The sequence below is a fragment of the Sciurus carolinensis genome, chromosome 1, assembly GCF_902686445.1.
Source record: "Sciurus carolinensis chromosome 1, mSciCar1.2, whole genome shotgun sequence".
Taxonomy (NCBI): domain Eukaryota; kingdom Metazoa; phylum Chordata; class Mammalia; order Rodentia; family Sciuridae; genus Sciurus; species Sciurus carolinensis.
This window is the reverse complement of record NC_062213.1, coordinates 90,002,894-90,016,998: the sequence shown is the minus strand read 5'-3', so window position 1 is coordinate 90,016,998 and position 14,105 is coordinate 90,002,894. Positions and strand designations below refer to the sequence as shown.

Here is a 14,105-nt window from a genome sequence, read left to right as displayed (position 1 = left end):
ATATAACCCTCACAAAGTTCTTGAGAGTCTTCAGTAACTTCGAAGTATGTGACAGGGTCTTGAGTAACAAGTTTGAGAGTTACTACACTGCTCTAGCTAATCTCAGAAGCTCACTATCTTCTCATACCAACTTCCAATGTCTTTTTTTTTTTTTTTTTTTTTTTAAGTAATAGGGTCAACGAGGAAGATTTAGGCATAGTAAGAAGGTGTGTGCCTGGGTCTAGAACAGGGGACTGGGACCAGGGGTGAAGCTAAAGGGGGTCAGTCTAAAGAGAACATAACACTAAAAGGCCAGGCCTACACTAAGAGGTGTCCCCACATCTACAACATTGCAAGCCCCTGCTCAGAGATATGTACAAGACCATGGAGCTGTCCCAAGCCAGACTCTCACCTCTAACCCCTGTTTCCACTCCAGACACTGGCTGACAAGACTGACATGAGACTGGAGTCAGACCTCCCTGGAGAAAGGCTCTGTGGGCCTGGACACCCACATGCTATTTTGTGTGTGTTTGGGCCAACAATGCTTGGAGGACAGGAAATTGGATGTTCTAGGGTTTACTGTTTGTAACCTTAGAATGAAGCCATCTAGTAGTAGGAGAGGAGTCTCTCTTGAAGCTCCCCAGAGAGTTGAATACTGGGGTCTTATATATGCCCTACTTACTGTAGGATGCCCACATAAGCCTCTAAAGTCAGGGTCCTCCCCCCAAATAAGCAAACAGAAAGGTTTCCTGGCAGGAGTCAAGCTGGACAGTAGCCACTCTGCGTTCTAGGAGCCAAGCATTTTGCTGGGTGCCAAGGAGTCTGGGAAGAGAAGAGATGCCTTGCTTCAGAGAGTCCCCTGAAGAGGTATAAGCCCTACCCTAGAGGAACTTCCAAACTAATGAGGAAGATGTTTCTTCCAACATCATCATGAATGGGGCATCCTGGGCAAAGTCAGAATTGTAAGGGAAATGCAAGATGGCAGAGTAGAGAAGGAAACAGGAAGAAGGTGGTTTGCAGGAGGGGTGCAACTTAGAATGTCCTAAGTGAGGGTCCTGAGTTGTGGTAAGAGTGTGGTTCTGAGACTGCCTTGAATATGGTCCCCTGGAACAGCTGAAGAACATAGTCCCAGGAGATATGGATGCTGGAAGGAAGGGGGAACGGCATAAAGTCTCTTGAAAACCTTGATTGGGAAACTTTCATCTGGAAAGTTTTGCCAATGGAAAGGGCAAAAACTGATACTTCAAGATGACAGTTCCAGTGTTAATTGCATAGCAAAGGGAAGGAATCAAGGAGAGAGAGGCTGGAGTCAGGAAGGTCACCAAGAAGGCTACCATAGGCAACCAGGCTGATGGGATGGACAGGCTAATCAGAGGACAGAAGAGGAAGACACTAAAACCTGAGACAGGTTGGGGCAAACCAGGACAAGAAGAGGACAGGCAGGATGAGGAGGAAAAAAGAGACAGAGTTATGTGGGGAGTGCAGGGAGAGACGTGGGGATCGAGAGAAGCTGGTGGAAGACAGACGTTACTGAGAATGAATGAGAGAGACTATTTTGGGGATGCTTGACAGCTCAATTCACATTTACTGAATCTGATTTGAAGACAGGACATCTGTTTGGTAAAAATTCAAGGGACTACGAGTGTGGAGACCCAGGCTCAGGTGATAACCAGCCTGCTGGAATAAAAGAGGAAACTCATCCTAAAGGACTTGATCATTCTTCCATTTTCCCAAACTCCAAAAGAGTAAAAGATAGAGTCCTAGGACAGAGTCTAAGAAAAACAACCATGCCAGGCTGAGACAAGGCCCAGGAGCCAGGAAAGATGACAGAGCAGAAAGAGTCAGGGAGGTGGGATAACCCTAACAGCCAACAATAGCACTTTTTACATGTTAACTACCTTCTAAGCCCTTTACAAATATTGACTCTTTTAATCCTCACAACTATTATTAACCCCATTGTATGGATGAGGAGATTTGTGTGGCTACTGAGTGGTAAAACCAGGATTTAAACCCAGGAAGTCTGACTTCAAGGCTTTGATAGTAACCAAATAGGAGGCCTGGGATAGCCATCCATAAGAGGTCCCTTGACAGTTGTCAGATAATCTCTACGCCTATGAGCTTCATAGCACCTCTCAGATGAGCTTTTTAGTGGAAAGCTTTTTTGTTTAGGGGTTATTTTTTATCTTATTTATTTCCCCCCAGAAATTATCTTTCTTCCTTTCCCAATCTTCATTTCAAATGTCTTTCCTTTTATGGAATGTGCTTCCCAAAATCTAACCTACTAGAAGAGCTGCAAAAAGGCAGTCTGAAAGTAGTTTAGTCCTCTGGGGCCCCCACTTCTCCAAACCCTTTCTGAAGGCCACATAGTTCAGTTCTGACTTCTCTTCCACATTCCAGAGCCAGCCCCTCCTTCCCCTACCACCTCAAATCCAGGCTCCAGGCTGGCAGACACCCACGGGAAGGTTTCTCCCACAATCCCTTTCTCTTTGCCCTTTCAAGGTTCTGATGGGGGAGGGGGCAAAGAGGAACCAGCCAGGATGTACTCCATGAAAAAATGGCAGCAACTAGAGACTGAACCAAGATGAAGGAAGAAAAGCATTGAACCTCAACCTGAGGGAGAGACTGAGGTAACACAGTAAATTCAAGAAGCTCTCATTCTCAGGTGCTGCCCCCTTCAACCACATTTCACTGGGGACTACAACATTTGGATTCCAAACCTCCCTTTTCTTTCTAATCTTTCTGCAGTTTCATCTCAATGTTGTCCCTGTTTTAGGACTTCTTTCTAGTCCCTTCCAGGGCCTCAGTACTGTCCTGGACAGCTTGGCTTCAGCCTGGACAGTAGCACTGACCATTCAGGCAAGAGAAGAATCTAGGCCAGGGAGAGGAGGGAGAATGGAAGTTTTTTCTTCTGTCCTAAATAACCTTTGGCAGAAAATTTTAGGGGCTCTGTCACCTAATGTCTCTTTCACTCTCCACCAATGTTAGAGGCCTCAACCTATTTTTCCATCTTGTGTGCAGAAACCAAGAAGCTCTGAGGAAATGGGTCTTACTGCATGACCCACCCATGAGAACCCTAAACCCCCTTATCCAAGCAATCCCAAGATGACTCCAGAGACCTTCATCTGAACCCACCCAGATTCAAGTGTTCAGCCTCCCTGGTCCCTAGGGAGAACAAGGAAAGGAAGGCCTCTGGGTCCTCTGCCAATCACTTCCTTTCTAGCCCAAGCCAACAAAGCTGGAGCTGTAAATGAGCTCCATGTAAAGTGGTACAGGTAGGGCCACACAGAGGAGGTGGGAGAATGCCAGCGCAGAGATAGCTGATCCCCCACAAGCATACGCACACATATACTGAATGTGGGGCAGATGTTAGGGAGACATATTTTTCCTTCTTGGGGTAGGGGGCAGCAGTGGGATTCTGCATTAAAACTGTAGAAGGAATGGGACCATAAACCTGCCCCCCCCTTGCCAATCCCACCCCCCCTCCCCGCAAGTCAGTGGAGTCATTGCCATTTGATATCCGCTGAGACAACTTGGCTGCTCTGGGCTCTGGGTGGGGGGTGGGGGGATGGCTCAGAAAACAGCAGCTCCTTTCAAGGCCCAGGTTGGCAAGAGCTTTGGAAGGCTGGACTGGCCCAGATCACCCCCAACTCCCCCTCCTTCCCTCCCTCCCTCACCACACCACCAAAGGACTCACAGGGCAGGGGGGAGCTGGCACTGCCTGGGCCATGCCTATTGCCTCCACAGTCCAGCCCTGGACCCTCTCCCTGGCATTATGCCTTCCCTCTCCCTCTTCCCTCTAATCTCCTCTCTGAAGAACCATCTAGGATCCCAGACACCTGTTTCCTTCTAGACTTGGTCCCCCATTTCCATTCTACACCCTGAGGAATTAATGAGCCCTACCACTTGGCCCATAATGGTGCCCACCATCATGCCAGGAACATGTTCAAAAACACTTGACAATCATGGGGAGAGGGTTTCAGGATAAAACTAAACTAAACTCATTGGTGACTGGTTTCCTACTACCCACACCACACCCTCCTCAGCACCTCCTATCACCTCTCTTTCACTCAGACTACCTATGGGGAGTCCCAGTGGGGAGAAAAATAATTCAAATGCCACAGCAAGAGCAGACTGGCCAGAAATCTTTAGCCAGAATTTGTATTGATAAGCAAACTAATCAGGTTTTAGGCTTTGGATTCTTTGGGGGCTCCAAATTTAAACTGGCTTCTTTACCACCCCCATTTCTCCATCTGCCACAGCCTGCCTAGGGCACTTCATTTACTGGAATAAATTTCATGATACCAGAGGCCCTACCCCCACTTTTTTCCAGTTTTGTCCTACCTATCCTAGGTTCAGCTCTCCTCCGCCAAATCAGAAAGTTCCAACTCTCATCTCCTTCCTAATACAGGTGCCCTTGGTTCATTCCTGGTGTGAGGAGGGATGGGATGGGAAGGGACATCTCTTTTGGGAGGATGAATTTATAGATCTCAATCTACCCTCTTGTTCTAGAAGGAGTTGCTCTGCTCCTTTTTTCCTGGAATTCTTGGCTTTAAACAGCTGGATTGGGGGGGGGGGGGCAATAGGGAAAGGTCTTGAAGTGGGAGCCAAGTTGGGGTGGAAGGAAAGGGGTCCGCAGGAACACAAGGCTGCTGTCTCCCTCTAACCTGTGTTTTTTTTCCCATGTGTGAACTGGTATCAGTGTGTGTCACTATGGTCACTACAAATGTGTCACTGTACAGAGGAGTATGAGAGGAAGGGGTACAGTCTGTGCGCGTGTGTGGGGTCATGCATGGTAATGTGTGGTGGTAGCTGTAATAACTGGAAAAGCTTCAGGTTTGTTCAGTGGGAGGGACATGAGGAAAGGTCCTTCCTTAGATGAGAGAACTGAGGTGAACAACCTGGATAGAGTATGCTGCAGGAGGAGCCCTTCCCAAGCGGGTCTATTTGGAACTACCTAAGGTGGGGTTGGGGCGGGGGCGGGGGGGGGGGGACTTGATTGTATCCCTGAGGCCAGCCAGGGTAGGAATCAAGTCAGTGTCTCTGGAGAGTTAAATGAAAAGGACCCCGGCCAGGGAGGCAGCACTCCTTCATCAGGGCCAGGGTCTTACCTTGGGTCGAAGGTGAAGTGGTCCCTCGGATGGGCTGCGGGGCAGCGGGACAGATGGACGGACGGGGCGGGCAGGAGGGAAGAGCAGAGCCGTGCGACGGGCAGGGCCAGGACTCTTAAACCCGGAGCTGGAATCAGATAAGGGCTTGTCCAGGGGCCGGGGCCGGGGTCGGGCCGGCCGGGGGCAGAGCTGGGCCGGGCCGGGTCGCCCCCACCCTCCGCAGCGCTGGAGCCAAACTTTGTGTGAATGGAGGGGCCCGGAGGGGGGCCGGGCAGGCGGAGGCGGGGGGGTGTCCTGAACCGACCAATGGGAGAGTGGAGCGCCAGACACGAGCGGTTGGGATTGGAGTGGTTTGGCCAAGGGGCGGGGCGTGAGGGCAGGGAAGAGAAGACCCAGACAGATGGAGGCGCAGAAACACCCAAAGACAGAGACCCAGACAGAGTCAGGGAGAAAAGGAGATGAAGGGACGATACACGAAGCGATAGAAGCCGAACTGGCAAGATGACAGGGGAAGAGAGAAGGAAGAAATGGGAGGCGGCCGTGTCAAAGACGTGGAACCAGAGGGGGAGCCGCGGGCCGGACTGGGGCCGAGTTAATGAGGTGGAAATTAATTCAGGACTGGTCCACTGGCTCTGGCAGGCTGCTTCTTGGAGTGAGATTGGGCAGGCTGGGCCTGGGCTCCCGGGGCTACAGGCTATATCATTCAGCTCAATTTCTGTTATTCACCATTTCCTAAATAATTGGTGCGGTGCTGGATGCGAAATAAGAACATCATCCCAGACCAGGCTACGCGACTTCTCCTGGAAGGGAAGATAAGTCTGGAACAGGAGAAAAGTGCGGGAGATTTTGAAGGCTGCAGAAAGGGAAAGGCCCTTCTACTTAAGGGACTCCTAGCAGATGCGGAGGGAAAGAGATGGCATCTGCTGAGGGTCCCAAAGCATGCAGAGGATTTAGGAGCGAGGCAATGGTGGGGAAGTCACTTAAAGCAGAGAAAACACATAAGCAAAATTTTGAGGGAACATGAAAATATAAGTCCATTTGGAAAAAACAGCATGAGGTTGTTCCATTGGATTAGGGTATAGAGGAGTGGTTCTCAGCATTATCAACATCTTCAGGACTTCGGGACTTCATCATCAATATTTCTTTCATTACCTGGATCTGTGTTTTGAGAGGTTGTTTTTTTTTTTTTTAATCCACAATCTCCCTTCTTGGCACTTATTAAAGAAGAACATAGTTGTTTCCCATTTTCATTCAGCATGGACATTTAATTTCTCATCAATAACCAGTGTTACTATATTCAGTTGGTACAAATCCAGGAACAAAAGCTAAGAAACTATAAATTAAAGCCATATGTGGGTAAATGTACCTTTCAAAGAGCCCTCATTGGGGAAGAAGGAAGGACTGGGCTAAAGGTAAGGCACTATTTATTGAAGTGAGCTAGCAGGTTTGAATCAAGGGGAATCAGTTGGCAAGTAGATGAAATAGAAAATAACTGTAATAATTCAGGCATGAAGAGACGAGAGCCCAATCAATGTGGTGACAATGAAAGGTAAACACACTGGGGTTCAGAAAAGTCAAAAGAAAACAAAAAGTCAGACATGGTGGCACATGCTTGTAATTTCAGCAACTCTGGAGGCTAAGGCAGGAGGATCACAAGTTCTAGGCCATCCTTAGCAACTTGCAGAGACTCTGTCTCAAAGCAAAAAAAAAGGTTGGGGATGTGACTCAGTCATACAGCATCCCTGGGTTCAATCTCCAGTACCACACAAAAGAAAGAGAGAGAGAGAGAGAGAAAGGAAGAAGGCAAACAAAAACTTAAGGACCAACTCGACAAGCAAAAGAGAGAGGTTTCAGAGATCACACTAGAATCTGAAATTAAACAATCAGGAAAACAATGAGATCCTTAATGGACATAAAGAAGCTCAGGGGAGGAGCCAACCTGGTAAAAGGACGGAGATGGGAAAGAAGATATGATGAGTTCAGAACTGGGGGGTATGGAGAGGGCTTGAAGCCAGAGAGAGAAGGAGGTAGTTGCTGCCAAGGCAGGGTGAGTTGAAGCCATGACAGCAAGGTAGCTTTCAACAAAGACAACAGTGGAAAGACAGCCTGACAAAGAGAATGAGGAATTCTTACATTTGGATGCTGAGAAGGGTCCCCAAAGAGTAACAGTGAATCCACCAGACAGGCAGAAAGAAGTCAAAGAGTGAGTTGTCACAAGAGTCAAGGAAGAAGCAACTGTTCAGAAGGAGGTTGAAACAGTGTCAACTGGTACAAAGAGAGGAGGTATTAGATTTGGCAATGAGAAAGCTACTAGTGACATTTGAGAACAGTTGCAGAAGAGTGATCAAGGTGAGAACCAGATTACAAGGAATCTGTTAGAAAGTGAGAAAATGTTGGCAAGTATAGGTTACCCTTCAGAGAACTTTACTCCAAAGGAGAGAAATACAATAGACATAAGGACAATGTACTAGAAACAGTCTCCCAGTCTTTCTTCAAGTTCTCCATACTCTCTGTTCCTGCAAATAGAAATGAGGGGCTGTGGTAAGGTGGTCTAAAGGCCACCCTATAGGGCTGCTATAAGAACTTAAAGGTAATAAGAACAGAATATCTTAAAGATCCCTAAGGAGCCCTCAGTCTTGACATTCAGAGCTGGAGAGGATTTGGAGACTTCGGTAAACTACAAAATAAAGTGGAGAACATCAGAGAAGAAAAACCAAAAAACTATAATGATTTATGGAATCATTAATAGACATTTATTTTGTATTTATATTTTTCCAAAAATGTTATCTAAGCATTTGGTTTCAGTTATCATCCATGTGTCAGTATCTCCAGCCCACTTGGATATTCATTTCAAATTCAGCACATTTAAAGTAGAATATGTCATCTTGCTCACATGAATGTTCCTCTTCATTTATTCTCTACCACAGTGATACACTATATAACCCAACCAAAAACACAGTAGCCTGCAAGACTCTTCAGTTTTCCTTATTTCTTCTTCCTTATCTAATCAATACATATACTTTCTCTTTTTTTCCAGTATTAGGGATTGAACCCAGAGGTACTTTACCATTGAGCTACATTTTTTTTGAGACAAGGTCTTGATAAGTTGCTCAGGCTGACTTTGAACTTGTAATCTTCCTACCTCAGCCTCTAAAGTAGCAGGAATTACAAATGTGTGCCACCAGTCCAGCTAAAGTTACCTACTTTCTAAATCACCTAAATTTTGCCCATTTCCTCTCTATCCTACTATTTTGCAATAGTCTGGGACACTATCACCTCTCACAGGACTACTGTAGCTACTTCTAACCGTTCTTCTTACCTTCATCTTTCCCCACTCTAATATCCTTCAGATCATGAATTCTTTTATGTAAAAAATCATTAAGCCATAATGTATTAGCTCTCTGAAACACAAATCTGACCATGTCACTTCTCAGTTCAAAAACCTTCAATAATTGCCAATAGTCTATAAGTAAAATGCAAGTTCCTTACCATAGGACAGAAGGCCCATTTTAACTTGGACATGGCACCATTCCACCCTCATCTTCCACTGACCCTACACATCCAAACCTAGAACCACTTCTTCCTCCAAATCCCATGGATAAGTCTTGTGTTCTCTTTCCATATCTTGCTCCTGGAACCTCTGAAACTTATAGTGTCTCTGAGTGATGCCCGAATTTCTATCTTCACCCCTGCACTCTCTTTGGAGATACACCTCCATGATTCTAGTTGCCTGCAGGGGATTTGACAGGCCCCAAACCAAGCTCATCATCTTCCTCCCCAAGGCTGGGTGGGAGTGCTCATAATTTCCTTATTTCTGTGTTTCTCCTGGTCAAGCAGACCAAAAATCTAAAAATAGTCTTGAATCTTTACTCTTGCCCTATGCTCTGTCCCATGGTATGCCAATTAAGCTACCAGAGTTCTGTTAATTTAAAATGAATGATTGAAATTGAGTTTTCATTCTTCAATTATGCTTTGTAACAAATATATATATATTTTTTATATATAAATATATATATTTGTGTGTATATATATATATATATATGTAAAAAAGAATATGTAGATTAGTCACTAGGAACCCAATAGGGAATCAGTGATGGGGCCTAGGAAATTAATATTTTTGAGTGTTTACTATGCATCATGGATCTTGAGATAGGAAAATCAAGGTTCAAGAGAGTTTTTGGTGACTTGCCTATGGTAGCATAGCTAGAAAGTTTTAGATAAGGGATTTGAATCCATGTATGTTTGACTCCAAAGCTTGTCTTAGGGTAATACTAGAGAGAATTTGTATAGTTTAGGCACAGTCTTATTTTTTAACTAGAGGCTATGACCCTTGGTCACACATCAATATGAAAAATTTCCCTGGGTTATGATGTCCAGTGTCCACCATACAAAAGGACAAAGGAACTCTTTCCTTCAGGACTTCTCTCTCTTCTCTCATTTCACAACTTGCATCTTCCTGATCTTGTTCATTGCCCCTTTCAGACTTATTCCTCCCAACTTTGGCCTCCTTCCTTCTTTCACCTCATTCATAGTGGGAGTAGGGCCCCCCTCAGGAAGAGTGCAGGGGTGAGCAACCTGTTGTAGGAGAATCCATAAATGTGCACTAGTTTGAGGGGCTTTTGCTGAGGGAAGTAACAGTAGATAGGAATCAGGGAAACTTTGTGTTGGGAGGCATGACAGAGGGGTTCAGAACCGGGAACAGTTAACAAGTCAAAGGAGTTAGCTGGAAAGGACAGAGGAACTGATATGGCTTATTTCTGGATTCCATCTGACACATTGGTGCTAAGGCCCCACAATGCTGGACAAATTCCATTAGGACTCCTAGTAGCAGAATGACTCTGGTCACAGAGGAGTGATCCAAGAGAGGGACTGAGCTACGTCCCCCCATCACTAACAGATGCTATTTAAGTAGACCACTTTCTTTCTTTCTTTTTTTTTTTTTTTTCTTTTTTAAGGTGCTAGGAATTGAACTTAGGGCCTTGTGCATGTGATGCAAGCACTCTACCAACTGAGCTATATCCCCAGTCCTAGACCACTTCTTCTAAGTAAATGTCATATACACAAAACCACATTTTAAAAGACATATATTAGGGGATGCCTCATTACATTGCAAAAAAATTCTTCCCTTAAAGAGAAAGAAAATTTCATTAATTATGTGGTTCTACTAGTGTCTTTCCAATTGGGTCTACTGATAGGGTCTACTGATAGTACCCTGTGGTGAGAGGGAAACAACAGGGAATTAAGAAATGACCACTGTGGTGATAGATACCTGTAGTTCCAATGACCCAGGAGGCTGAAGCAGAAGGATCACAAGTTCAAGGCCAACCTCAGCAATTTAGCAAGACCCTGTTTCAAAATAAAAAATAAGAAGAGCTAGAGATGTAGCTCAGTGGTTAAGTGCCCCTGGATTCTATCCCCAATACCAGAAGGAAGGAAAGGAGGGAGAGAGGAAGAGAGGAAGGGAGGGAAGAAAGAAAAGGGAAGAAAAGAAAAGAAAAAAGAAAGAAAAAAAGAAGAAAGGAGGGAGGGAGGGGGAAGGAAGGAAAGGAAGAATGGAAGGAAGAAAGGAGGGCAGGAGAGAAAAGAAAAGGAAGAGGAATGACCAGAAACCGGGTGTGATGGTGCTCACCTGTAATCCCACCAACTCAGGAGACTGAAGCAGAAGGATCACAAGTTTGAGATAGGCCTCAGTGACTTCATGAGACTCTGTATCAAAATTTAAAAAATTAAAAGGATTTGAGATATAACTCGGTGGTAGAAAACCCCTGGGTGCAGGGGGAAAAAAAAAAAAAAAAAAGAGGAGGATGCCTGGAGTTGGAGTTGGGTGATATGAGTCTAAGTCTTGATTATTCTTTGGGTACTCATTTCTTATCTGTAAATGAGGCAACTCCTGGACCAGCTCTAAATGTCAAATAATGTTTAAATCCCAGTCTGTCTCTTCCCAATCCTATAAAGCAACCCAGAACCATGTGTGAGAAGGCTTCTGGTTCTCTTGCTCTTCTGAAAATGCCAGAAACACAGGAATAACCTCAGTCTGAGGAGTCCAGCCAAGACTGTTTGTCCCTGGAGCTGTACTCTGCTTTTCCTTCACTTCACTGGAATGTCCAGCTGTGGTTCTTTACCACATCTCCTCCTTTGACCATATCCTTCCTCTGTTCAGAGTTTTCTAAGGCCCATCTCCTTTGAATTTATAGAAATTGATATAATCTACTAGATTGGCCTCCCCACTCCACCAAGCTTGTTTCTTCAACCGTCTCCTGTCTTTAGGCTTTCTCTCCTACCTCCAAGCTTTTGCCCAAGAAGGCTCATGATCTTGCTCAAGCAAGTCTTCCCAGGTGGATGGACTCCAGGGCTTGCTACAAAGACAAGTGCTAATGGCACAAGGCAGACCTGCACTGAGCCGCCAATCCTGCCATCCTAACCCAGAGCTGGGCTTGGCGGAGGAAGGGAACTTAATTCCCCCCCTCAAAAAAAAATCCCACCTCTTCTCCAAGCCACATACCACAAGGACTGCACCACCCAGTGGGCTGCTTTTTCTATTTTTCACCAAGTTTCTTTGTAGCCTAGCAGAGAGGCCCAGCTGTACCCTTCCTGTCCCCAGTATTTTTCATTTCCAATCTCCCATCATCATAACTGTACTGACATATTTGGACTGATTCCTAGCAAAGTTGCTTTATTCTCTCAGTACCTAAAAACAAGAGATCTTGCCTATTTTTCTGTTATACTGGTGACTAGGAATACTTTTATTTTTATTCTACCTCACTTCAAGTTCAATGATAAACAAGGAATTGCGGTTAGATAACAGGTAAAGTCTAAAAATCTGCAGATCAGTAAATCAATCAGGTGAGAGCAGCACAGTCTCCTTGTCAAAGAGGCTAGGTTCAGGGCAGCCAGAACTGAGGCAGGGGGCTGGCTGAAAACACCCTCTGAAGGGCACTGCCAGCTCTGTGATTCCCCCTTCAGCAAATGGGGCCAGATATATGCAAATTTCTTCTTGCCCAGGAGTTTGGTTTCTTCTCTCTGGAGCTCCTGGCACAGTGGAACCAATGGGAGCAGCCACTTGGCAGGACGGAGAAGGGCAGACTAGCAGTCTCAAGGCTCAGGTGACAAGGCCAGGCCCAGGAGACAAGGATGTTGACTGGGGCTTTAACAGCAGTCTTGATGCCAATCTCAGGCTGAAAACTCGATATTTCCACTTGAAACAGCAAGAAACACAGCAAAAAGGTTGGGCAGAGAAGGGCAATGCACCAGGAGTGCCCCCTGCAGGTCTCACTGGGTGGTGCCAGGACAGAGGAAGGTGTCTTAAACTGGATGGGGCTGTCAAAAGGTCCCTGAGATGATGGTAAGATGATGCTGACTATGACAGTGAAGAAGAAGGAGGAGGAAGAGAGAGAGGAAAATAGTAGCTAGCATCTACATGGTACTTACATGTCAGGCATTGCTTTATGTGATCTTTATGACAACCCTCAAGAAATGGATAATATAGTCATTTCCATTTTTTTAGATGAAAAATATCTTGAGGTTTAGAGAGGTGAAGTAAAATTTCCTCAAAGTCTCCCAGGTATTAGAGGACAGAGTTGAGATTTTTAACCCACATCATTGCCTCCCAGGTTTAAATTATTCAGCATCCTCCACTGCCTCCCCTCTGCCTTGCCAATTTGTTTCAGAAACATCTATCCCTCCAGTGTCCATTTTTACATCTTCCTGCTCATCCAGCTCATATTTTCTTCCAACTTTAAGCAATCTATAAAAGAATAGATCTATATCTTGTGTATAATAATGTGGATAACAACAATAATGTCTTGCACCTAACACCTTGCATCTGTATATCACCCTACTTTTAATTATTTCCCTGGAACTAGGGCTGGGGATGTAGCTCAGTGGTAGGGCACTTGCCTAGCATGCACAAGGCCCTGGATTCAACCCCTAACACTGAAAAAAACTTTTTTATTTCTCTGGGGGAAAATGGGTCTTGAAGTATTTCCTTTCCTCCAAGATTTTTTTCTGAGTTTTTAAAGTGTTCCTACAGCTATTTCCATATAACCACAATTGATTTATAAGAACATTTAACGTTCTGCTTTTTTACATAACATTCTATCTACACACACATTCACATATATAAAATAACTATTACCTTGAATTTCCATTATACTAAGCTGTTATACCATATGCCAGTTATTACATTACTGAGGCAGTGTGACTTTGTGAAAAAAGCATGGAGCTGATAATATCAATTATTGGCAAGGATGTGGAGCCACAGGAACAGAAATTCATTGCTGGTGGGCATATGTGAAATGGCACAGCCACATTGGAAGACAGTTTGGCAGTTTCTTACAAAACTAAACATATTCTCACCATGGGATCCAGCATTCATGCTCCTTGGTTATTTACTCAAAGGAGTTGAAAACTTGTTTCTACACAAAACTCTGCACACAGATGTTTATAGCAGCTTTATTTATAATTTCCCAAACTCAGAAGCAACCAAGATGTCCTTCAGTAGGTGAATGAATAAATAAACTGTGGCACATCCAGACAAAGGAATATTATCCAGCACCAAAAGCAAGTGAGCTATCAAGCCATAAAAAGACAATGAGCAGGGACTGGGGCTGTAGCCCAGTGGTAGAGCACTTGCCTAGCATGTATGAGGCACTGGGTTCGATCCTCAGCACATAAAAATAAATAAATAAAATAAAATATTATCTACAACTGAAAAATATATTTAAAAAAAAGACATGGAGCACTCTTAAATGCACGAATGAGGGCTGGGGATGTAGCTCAGTGGTAGAGCACTTGCCTAGTATGTGCAAGGTCCTGGTTCAATCCCCACTACTGCCCCTCCTATCAAAAAACGTATAAGTGAAAGAAGTCAATTTGAGAAGCTACATATTGTATGAGTCCAACTAGATGACATTCTGGAAAAGACAAAACTATGGAGACAGTAAAAGGATCAGAGGTTTGCCAGAGATTAGTGGGAGGGAGGGATGTCTAGGCAGAACACAGAGGATTTTTAGGGCAGTG

General features: G+C 44.9%; 1 protein-coding gene across 1 annotated transcript in view; it reads right to left on the bottom strand.

The window, feature by feature from the left end:
* Positions 1-5,312, bottom strand: part of Kcnj10 (potassium inwardly rectifying channel subfamily J member 10) — a 32,090-nt gene extending 26,778 nt beyond the window's left edge. The window contains exon 1 of the mRNA XM_047527264.1: positions 5,088-5,312. The gene's annotated coding sequence lies outside the window, so the exon portion shown is untranslated. The remainder of the gene's footprint in view (positions 1-5,087) is intronic.
* Between the last annotated feature and the right edge of the window lie 8,793 nt (positions 5,313-14,105).